This window comes from Chiloscyllium plagiosum, chromosome 2 (genome assembly GCF_004010195.1).
Source record: "Chiloscyllium plagiosum isolate BGI_BamShark_2017 chromosome 2, ASM401019v2, whole genome shotgun sequence".
Taxonomy (NCBI): domain Eukaryota; kingdom Metazoa; phylum Chordata; class Chondrichthyes; order Orectolobiformes; family Hemiscylliidae; genus Chiloscyllium; species Chiloscyllium plagiosum.
The window spans coordinates 67,110,484-67,121,740 of record NC_057711.1 but is presented as its reverse complement, the minus strand read 5'-3'; the positions used below and the strand labels follow the sequence as shown (position 1 = coordinate 67,121,740).

Below are 11,257 nucleotides of genomic sequence, written 5' to 3'. Positions count from 1 at the left end.
GAACATAAGAGAGGGGAGAGTCATGCTACAAAGATCATTAGACCTTTGTGATAACATTCCTCAGATAGCAATGGGTACCTGATCTTGGTTGTTGATAGCAAAATCTAGGCCAAAATGTGTATTTCTTTTAGTCAATATTTTTATAGTAGAACATTCTCAATTTCATTGGCAGTATACTTTTTTATATTTAACACATGTTATGGCTATACTAGCTAATATTTTAGAGTTGTTTATGAAGGAAACTTATTAGTGAGCAAAGTCTCAGTGTTAACTGCATAACTTATCACAGGTAAAATAATCCAATGCGTATCCTCCTGTAAATCTTTGATTACATCTACTACTATGAATAATGTGGTATCAAACCGTGTGTCCAGGATGGTTCTTTTTAACTTTTGCAGCAGGCTGATTGTTGAAGGAAGTTTTATTTTCCAGGCAATTCTTTGGGTTTTTGATGTTACTAATCTGCCAAAGGTTTGGAAGAGAAAGCTGTTTTCTAAGCGTGAAATTAGATGTTATGGAGAATTCAGTCATGGCTGATCATTTTGCAAACCTTAGTTATTGCTTTCTCAGGCTATAGCTTTAAATTATAACAGCTTAGGCAAGAATAGTGCACAAAAGCATGAAATAATATTCACTTCTATCATCACAGTTCTGAGCCAACTGTAGTTAGACCCCCAGGATCAGACACTTTTTAAGTAAAAATGCCTCCGTAATTATAAACGTAAATCATGAGCAAAAAATCTTCAAAAGTGAAGAATATTTTACTTCAACCAAATTGTGAATCCTTCTTAAATTCATCTTCCATTATTGTGTCCATTCAGGTTTCTTTGTAGAAGTTCCACAACACATCATAGGTTACCAAATGGAGTTAGACAAAATGCCGTGCACACAGAAAAACTAAAATCAGTTTAACTACCAAAACCAATGCATTTTACAATTACCTTCAGAAGTTCAATATCTGATACCTCGCGAATGATTTAGTGTCCGTGAAGATTATCTCTTTGTGCTTCTTCTGAAACTGCACTTTACATGATATAGGTAAAAACAATGCCTGCAGATGCTGGAAACCAAATTCTGGAGTAGAGTGGTGCTGGAAAAGCACAGCAGTTCAGGCAGCATCCGAGGAGCAGTAAGATCGACGTTTCGGGCAAAAGCCCTTCATCAGGAATTCCACTCTCGTCACTGCTATCAATGATTTTCAATGTTCGTGGCGAGGTGGCCGAGAGGTCAAGGCGATGGACTGCTAATCTATTGTGCTCTGCACGCGTGGGTTCGAATCCTACTCTCATTGTTGTTATCAACAACTTTATATGATTTGTCAATTGATGTTGCCATACACTTAACTTTCAATGAACATAGTTTTCTTTGTATTTAACTGCCTAAACGATTGGCAATTAATCATCAGACTATTGATTTTGTATCATTTCTAATGGAATACCTTTCTATTTTCCAATGCATATTGAAATAAAATACATTTTTGTTATTCGTTCATAGTTGGTAGATATCTCTGAAATTTATTGCCCATCCTTACTTACTCTTGAGAAAGTGGCAGTGACTTTCTCCAGCCACTGCAATCCATTTTGTGTAGCTATGCCCATGGTGTGTTAGGGAGAGATTTCCAGACTTCTAACCCAAAGAAAATGCAATAACAGCCTAATGCAATGGAAGTTAGATTGCAAGACGCTGTTTCAGGAGGCATGTGAATGGCTGAAGTACATTTAAAACTGTTTAAGATAGTGGGTAAGGTGCTCATTCAATGTACTGTTTTGTCCTGGATGGTGTTAAGCTTCTTGAATATTATTGGAGTTGCACTGATCCAGGCAAGTGGAGAGCATTCCATGACATGAATTGTTTCTGTCTCAAAGATGGTGGACAAGCTTTGGAAAGTCAGGAGCTGAATTATTGCCTAAAGTTATAGGCTGGACACATCTAGAGTATTGTTTGCACTAGTCACTACACTATAAGAAACATATGGAGAGGGTGCAAAAATGGTTGACCTGGATTGTCGTGTATTAGCTATAAGAGGAGGTTGGAGAAACTTGGTCTGTTTTTGCTAGAGTGTCAGAGGCTGTGGGGTGACCTGATAAAAACATATAAAATCAGAGGCATGTCTAGGATGGATGATCACAGTTTTTTTCCCAGCATGGAAATGTCAAATACCACAGGGCTTGGGTTATGATGAGCGGGGGAAAGCTTAATAGAATGTGCAAGGCAGGTTGTTTTTTTACAACAGAGTTTAAGTTCCATTGCCTGGAACTTATGGCTAGGGAAGGTGGCAGAGTAGATAAAATAGCAACACTTAAGAAGTATTTAGACAAACTCCTAAACAGGAGCGATATGGACAACGTACAGGCAGATGATATTAGTTTGGAATGACATCATTGTATGTACAGACAAGGTGGACTGGAGAGCCTGTTCATATGCTTTAATATTCTACATTCAATATTCTCTAAAATAGTCTTGCAGCCACAGTATGTATGTGGCTGGTCCAGTCTAAGATCCCGGTGATCCCACAATATTGATAACTGAAGATTCAGTAATGGTAATGATGTTGTTGATTAGGGCGAGATAGTGAGTTTCTGTTTAGTTGGAAATCATCATTTCCTGGACCTTACGTGGCACTTCATTGTCCAAAGTTTTGCATGTTGTTGAAGTTTTGCTGCAAGCAGGCAAGGACTCCTCCACTATCTGAGGACTTGGAAATAGAACTGAGCATTGTATAATCATTCACATTTGTACATTACTAATGGTTGGACAGAGGAAATTATCCAAAGAAATCCATAGTGATTCTTAATTCCTCTCCATCCACCGTGAGAGAACTGGAGACCAGCTAATGTGGTCTTTATAAGAAGGATGGTAGAGATAAAGCAGGGAGCCCAAACCATGTAGAGAAAGTATTGAAGGAAATTGTAAGGTAATTAATCTCTAATTAGAGAGGCAGGGTTTGATCAAGTTTAAAGTCAATGTTGTTTTGTCAGAGACAGATCATTCCTAACAAATTTGATTGAATGGTTTGACAAAGTAATAAGTTGTATAGATGAGGTCACAACGGGTGATAGGGTTTATATGGAAAGCCAAAGCCTATAAAGCAATTGACAAGGTCTCACATGGGAGACTAATATAGAAGGGATGCAGGGTAACTTGGCAAAGATTGATCCAAATTAGCTTAATGATAGGAGGCAAAGATGTTGATAAAAGGTTGGTGTCCACTCAAGTACCATAGGGATCGTATCCCTTATTGTTTGCCATGTATATAAAGGATATAGATGAGAAGGTGAGGGGGATGATAAGTTTACAGATGGCATGAAGATTGGTCGAGTGGTTATCAATGACATGGAAGATCTTAGCTTATAGGTGGACACAGAGGGATTAGTCAGATGGGCAATCAGTGGCAGATGGAATTTAACCCTGAAAATATTGAGGTGATGCACTTTGGAAAAAGTAACAAGAAAAGGGAGTATTCAAACAAGTTGAGAGGTACAGACAGATCTTCTGGTGATTGTCCACAGATTCCTGAAAGTGACAGGTCAGATTAATAGGGTAGTTAAGAAGACTTACAGGCCACTTGCCTTTATCAATCATATCACAGATTATAAAAGAGTAGGGAGGTGATGAATTTACTTCGGCCACAGCTGGAATACTGTCTGTATAGATCTGGCCACAACACTTTCGGAAGGATGTGATTGTACTGGAGGGGGGTACAAGGCACCTTCGCCAGGATGTTGCCTTTTTTGGAGCATTTTAGCGATGAAAAGAGACTCTTTAGAGCAGAGAAGGCTGAGGGTCAACCTGTTTGAGTTATATAAGCTTGTGGAGGCCATGAAAAAGGTGAATGGGAAGCAGCTGTTCCCCTTAATTGAAGGTTAAATAACAAGGGTGAAGTGCAGGAGGTTGAGACAGGAGAAGAACAGAAATTGCTGTCAAAACTCAGCAGGTCTGGCAGCATCTGTGCAGAGAAAGCAAACGTTAGCATTTCGAGTTTAGTGATTATTCATCAAAACTGATAGCAGTTAGGGAAAAAAGTGATATTTATGCTATAGATGCAGTCGGGGGAGTGAAGTGAGGGTAATTCCAAAATCCACAAACAGGGCTGCTTGGACAGATCCATTGCTATTGCCTGTTGCTGCCCCACAGACCTTATTTCTTCCTACCTCGACTTAAACATTTTTCTCCCCTTGACCAGTACCTCCCCATTTAACCTGCAATTCTTCAACCCATCCACTTCCATTAACATTAATTCTGCTTTCTCTGCATAGATGTTGCTAGACCTGCTGAGTTTCTCCAGAACTTTCAGTTTTTGTTTCAGATCTCCAGCACCTGCAGTTCTTTGTTTTAATTTAGATGTGGAGGGGAGTTGAGGAAGGGTTTTTCTCACTCCGAGAGTGATGGCAATCTGGAATGCAGTGCCTGGGAAGGCAACAGAGCAAGAAACCTCACAACTTTTAAAAGTACATGCAAGAACCTTGAAATGTCATAACATTCAAGGCTATCAGCCCAATGCTAGACATTGGGATTAGTGTAGGTAGGTCAGTACAGATCAATTGGCCAAAGGGCTGTTTCTGTGCTATATGACTCTATGACACACTAATGTCCTGGAGCCCTAATATCTCTTGTTCTGATATTATTCCAGCCAATGGAGAGTTTTCCTTCATTTCCTAATGGTTTCAAAATATAAAAGATTCGCATTTATATTATTATGATTGATCTCCAGGCAAAAGTACCCAATTTGTTGATTCTGGATGGTATACCACAAATGATTATGTTCCCGAGTGAGGATGTATGAATTGGCTCCCCTCCTTAATTTAGTCCCTCTGTTGGTTGGTTGTGACATGAATAATTTATGGAGGATGAAATACTGAAACCCTGATTTTATAAACCTGCATAAGGTCGCCCCTCCGCCTCCAACATTCCAAGAAAAACAGCCTCAACCTATTTAGCTCTTCCTACAGGTCAAACCTTTCTACCCTGACAACATCCTTGTAAATCTTTTCTGAACTCTTTCAACATCCTTCCTATAGAAAGGAGAACAGTTTTGCACACAATATTCCAAGAGTGGCCTAACCAATGTCCTGTACAGACACAACATGATTTCCCAACTCCTATACTCAATGTACTGACCAATAAAGGAAAGCATACTAAACGCCTTGTTCATTATCCTATCTTCGTGTGATTCTACTTACAAGGAACTATGAACCTGCACTCCAAGGCCTCTTTGTTCAGCATCGCTCCCCAGGACCTTACCATTAAGTGTATAAGTCCTGCCCTGATTTGGCTTTCCAAAATACAGCACCTCACAATTATCTAAATTAAATTCCATCTGCCATTCCTCGGCCCATTGGCCCATCTGATCAAGATCCCATTGCTCTCTGAGGCAAATTTCTTCGCGGTCCACCACACCTTCAATTTTGGTGTCATCTGCAAAATTACTGTGACAATAAAATGTTTAATCAAAAATCATTAATACACTATACTAATTCAATCACCAGCAAAAGCAAGTGAAGGTATCAATGATTCTACAGTGACCAAAGTGACTACACAATCTGAGCTATGTCTGAATATGGAGTTTGAAAGAGATCATCAATAATACAAGAAAGGTTTCAGTTTCCAATGTACATTCATGAGCACTATAGCTTCAGGCAGTGTGGAATATTCAACTCATGTTATTGGTAGAAACCAATTCTACAGTATACAAAGCTTCTTGTCAAATTTACTGAAAGTATCAGCATGAGATTGACATTTTTAAGAAAGAAAGATAAATCAAACATTGGAAAGGGCTCATCAAGAGGATATTCAACTAATACAAGTAACTAACAAAAGTTATCCACGGAAAATTGTGTCCTTAATTCTGAAATGGATCAAATCAATCTTGACCGTGAAGAATTTATTACCTTAGAATTGAAAACTGTCTTGGAACATTGTAAAGTTGAGTGTCAAAAGCAACTTGTAAATATTAAAACTAACCAAGAGTTGCTGCAGTCCCACTGTTCCAAAATGATTCTGAAATGAAAGCTCAGCTTTTGGCAGTCACATGATACAATCAAGCCTTAGTAACTGGGGAAAAAAAGATGATCATCGATTTGCAAAAGTTGTCTAAAGGTTGTTAGGGTTCTTATGCACTTAATATCAAAACAATCAAAGCCATTTCAGATCAGGTTATTTTCATCTGAGATAAACATTCTTCTGCAATCAATTAATAATGAGTTTACACTTGAAAAAGAAAGTTTTGAAAGGGAGAATATAAATCTTTGTTTACCTTTCCAAAGTTAGCCAGCTTTGTTATGGATGGAGACCAGCTGCACATTGAGGATGATCTTTTGAATCAAGACTTAGAAATGCATGACAAAGTAGACCAAGTTACTGTCCAGTCTACAGACCACGGAGAAATACATGGCCTTCCCGTAGATCCTACTCCTTCAGAACCATGGTGCACTTCTACTTTCCAATGGAATTCCAGAAGTGTCCTTGGCTGCCAAGAAAGCTGGCATTCCATTTTACCATTGTTTACCCTCCCAGACAACATGAAAGCCTATGTGTCCTTCGACAGAGCTGAGTATGCTGTTGAGATTAATGCCTCATGGGTAAAATGACTTGTAGAGCAGGAAGGGGGTTGGAGTTGGTGGGTGGGTTGGGGGGAGGGGGGGGGGTTGCTATGCAAGGTGATTGAGTAAAATGTTCAGAGTTAATTATTAATGGTGAAATACCTTACTGAAAAGAACTTGGAGGAACTATATTGGGTCAAAAGGTTAAATATACCATTACTCAAAGAATAGCTCCATGTTTGAGGGAAAGCAGCACTTTTATAGTGGCATCAGATCATGAAGAACTGGAACTTGAGCCAGTGTTAATGCTCACTCACATTTCTACAATGTTTGCTAAGACAGCCTGTGGCAGGTGTTGTGCCTCTCCTCTATATCTATATGAGGGTTACTCACAGAAAGAGTCATTTCTTTAAGAGTTTGGCGCTTGTCTTCCAAGCCTGCCAGAGTGAACAAAAAGCTGCAATATCTCAGACTATCTCAGTCTGTAGGTGTCATGGCTGCTTCCAAAAACCACACATGAACCTACGGATCCATCAGCAGTTATCACAGAGCAATCGCACATTTAGTGAGTGGATGATGCTTCTTTGTTGATGATGATCACTAATTGGATTGTGAAGAGTTGATGCTCAGTGAACCCACCACCAGACTCCCTAAAGCCTGCCCACCATCTATAAGGCCCAAGTCAGGAGTGTAATGGCATACTCTCCACTCGCCTGGATGAGTGCAGCTCCAGCAACATTCACATTTACAAATACTCATTCCCTCCACCACTGATGCTCAGTCATTGCCATGTCTAACCAACTACAACATGTGCTGCAGAAATTCACCAAAGTTCCTTTGACAGGATCTTCCAAACCTGCAACCACTACTATCTAGTAGGACAAGGGCAGCAGATACTTAGGAACACCATCAACTGAAAGTTCTCCTCCAAGACACTCACCATTCAGACTTGGAAATATGTCATCAGTACATCATTGTCACTGGAACAAAATCCTGGAGCTCCCTTTTGTAACAGCAATGTGATGTACTGACAGCATATGGACTACAACAGTTAAAGAAGGCAGCTTCCCACCCACTCCTCAAGGGCAGCTAGGGGTGGGCAATAAATGTTGCCCAGGCAACAACGGCGCCATCCCTTGAATGAGGTAGAAAAAGCTCACCTGTATTGCTTCTAATTCCCAATAAAGCTAAAGGTATGAAAAGTTAAATCTTATTGTTGATTCCCTCATTGAGGCCAATTTGGTATCTATCTGTATCTTGGTTTATGTTGGTATATCTTGGTATACCCCATGACGATTGTACAGTGAGTAAAGTTTTCCTTTAGAAAGTAAAGCAAGTTCTAAAAGATTCTCAACAAATTCATTAGAATTCTAAAGTCTCCATGCTATCAGCCATTCTGACAAGTTTGATACTGAGGGGACTCCCAGTTGTCTTAAATACCTTAACCAATGAGTGTGCACAGCCACGATCATTTGTGATCTGTTATCAGGATGCATAGCTTATTTAAGAGTTTGCCCATGGAGAAAGACTAACTTGCCATTAAATATGAATAATGGTTTAAACAGATTATTCTTGATGCCTGTGCCCAAGCACAATGAATCATATGGTTGCAGATCTAGGAAAATCTCCCTTATATTTTCAATCCCTATCCGCAATTCAGCTGACCAATTGGTAGAGATTCTTTACATTTGTGTTCAACTCCCTGTCTGTCTTTCAATCCTTGTGATGAGTCACAGTACAATACATTCTAAAATATGAGTCAATTAATCAGTGAGCTAAAAACTATTAATACCCTGGCACTGTGTGTGCTATTTTTTTTCATTTAAAATGGATTAAGTTAATTTTTCTAGAATTAGTTTGGATATGTTCATCTGTAGTGAAGGGACATTTTGAAACTTTCAAATTGTTAAATATGATATTAACACTGGGATGCAAATAAAGTCTGTGCTGTCCTACACTGAGCTCACTTTCCAGCATTTGGCCCAAAGCCTCAAATGTTATAATATTTCAAGCCCTCATCCACATACCTCCTAAGGTTTGTGAGGGTTTCTGCCTCTACAACCCTCCCAGACAGTCCATCGCAGATTACACCACCCTCAGGGTAAATAGATTTTTTCCCGCAAATCCACTCTAAACCTCCTGCTCTTCACCTTAAAATTATGCCCCCTCAATATGGACCTTTCAACTAATGGGAAAGCTGCTCTTGTCTATACTGTCTCTGCCCCTCATAATCATATATCCCCTCAATTAGGGTCCCCTCTCAGCCTTCTCTGTTGTAAAGGAAACAATCTAAGCTTCGCCTCACAGCTATAATACTCCAACCCCGGCAACACAACATCCACCAGACATCCTGGCGAATCTCCTCTGCACCCCCTCCACCCCCACCCATAATGTGACAATCAGAACTACACACAGTACTCCAACTGTGGCCAAACCAAAGTTCTGTGCAATTCCAATATAATCTCTCTGCTCTTAGAATCAATGCCACGGCTGATAAAATCAAGTATCCCATATAACTTAACCACACCACAGACTACTCTTGACAGAATCGAATAAATTATGATTCAGGAATTTACATTCAAATACACTTTCTTTTACAGATTTAACATAAAGAGAACAAAATACCATGACATTTTAAACAAACTATGTTCAATACAACCAGAGTTTTAGGAATCATTTGTGTAATTCTGCCATCAATGTGGTAGGAGCAAGCCCCAAGTATGAAACTGGAAATGGCCCCATCATCAGTTGAATTAATCTTTATTTGGAATTTTCTCCAACTGGGTTCAAATGCAACTCTTCAAGGAGATTCAAAAAATTAACTTGATACGTGTAAGTCCAAGATATTAAATGTGTGTCATGACGTTTTATACCTATTTGTGTGTTAAATCTACTGTACTTCAATAAGAGTAGAAAATATTCTTGTACATTTCTTGAAAATCACTTTTTTCTTATCTAGAGAGAAAAACGTCAAGGGATGTGGGGACAGTGTAAGAAAATGGCTATGACGCAGAAGATCAATTGACATCAAACTGTATAGCTAAATTAAAACAAAGAACTGCAAATACTGTGAATCAGAAACAAGACATATTACTGGAAAGGTTCAGCAGGTCAAGCAGCAACTGTGAAGAGAAATCAGACATAACGTTTCGGATCTGGTGAGCCTTCATCAGAACTAATGGTAGCTACGAAAATATTGGTTAATATACAGTTGAATAGCTAAGCAGTTGTGAGGGGCCAATTGGCATATTTCTGCTCCAACATTCCCTTTTAGGAATTTAAATTATGTTATTTATGGATGGTGTTTACAATGCTTCTTCCTTTCGTTAAATCTCTTTTCAACTGCATTAATTAGGTTTTATATGGCTACCTGGTCATACTGAGTCATGGCAGGTTTTACATAAGGTAATCGGCAAATATAGGAAAAAGTGAGGACTGCAGATGCTGGAAACCAGAGTTTAAAGTTTTATCTCTCCACCCTGGAGGCTCCCTGCCTCCATTCCTGATGAAGGATTTTTGTTGATTTTCCTGCTCCTCAGATGCTGCCTGACCTGCTGTGCTTTTCCAGCACCACTCTGATCTGATATGCAAATATATTCAATCTTTTCAAAGCAGATACAATTTTGGGTATATTTTGCAGGTAATTAGCCAAATGCACATAAAGCAAAAACTTCAACCTTTAAAGGGGTTGCATCTGCAACGAGGCTGGTAAGGGTAAAATTGACACAGGTACAATGAAGTGAACGATCACTTATTTCCAAGAGCCTCAGATCTTATCAGAGGCCCAGCAGATGAGGATACTCATTAGTTTGAGAAAATGGATGGGGCTGCACATTCTGAATGAAAACACATCAATGACCAGATGCACAAAGCCACATATGGGGGCCTCAGAATACAAGCAGACAGGCACCGTGCTTGGCTGGGGGATGATTTTAGTTGAAGATGATAGGTAGTGCCATTACCAGTCACTGCTGTCTGGACTGTTCCGCAGTTGACACATTGAATGGGCAAGACGTAGGACCACTAACCACTTGTTGGGGGTTGGATAGATTCTAGTCATAGACCTCCTCACAAATTGGCAGCATTCTCCACCACTGGCAAAAAGAGGGCAGGAAGAGACCTTAGATTGGTCATTTAAGTGGCCAGCGTTTCTGCCAACTTTCCAACCATTGACATATTGTATGGCTGCAGGAAGATGTCAGGTATTCCTATCGCTCAAGCCTTATTGTACCATTTGTCTCTTGACTTTGTACCATTTGTCCAGCCTTGCTGGCCACCAGACATTATTAAGAGATAACCCTTTTTTTAATTAATTCATGGATGTGAGCATTGTTGACAAGGTTGACATTTGTTGCCCATTCCTAATTGCCCTTCACTGACTTATGAGGCCATTTCAGAGGAAAGTCAAAAGTCAACCACATCACTATAGGTCTGAAGTCACATGTACAGTTGACCAGATAAGGATGGTATGTTTCCTTCCCCAAATGACAGTAGCCAACAAGACTGTCTTTTACACAATGATAATTGTCATGATTGATTTTACTGCCATGCTCTCCCTACATTCTAGCATTCTATTTCATGCTGATGCATTTGTGATTTAGCAGCACCATATAAACAGTTAGCAAGAAACTTGGCTGCAGTGAACACAAGATGAGTATAGTAATCCAGAACAAAAACAGAAGTTTTTGGAAAAACTCAGCGGATCTGTGCAGAGAAAT

The 11,257-nt window shown here is 39.5% G+C and overlaps 1 non-coding gene across 1 annotated transcript; it reads left to right on the top strand.

The window, feature by feature from the left end:
• The first annotated feature begins 1,209 nt into the window (after positions 1-1,209).
• On the top strand, positions 1,210-1,291 carry trnas-gcu. The gene has a single exon. It is a non-coding gene; the product is annotated as a tRNA-Ser (tRNA).
• Positions 1,292-11,257: the final 9,966 nt, after the last annotated feature.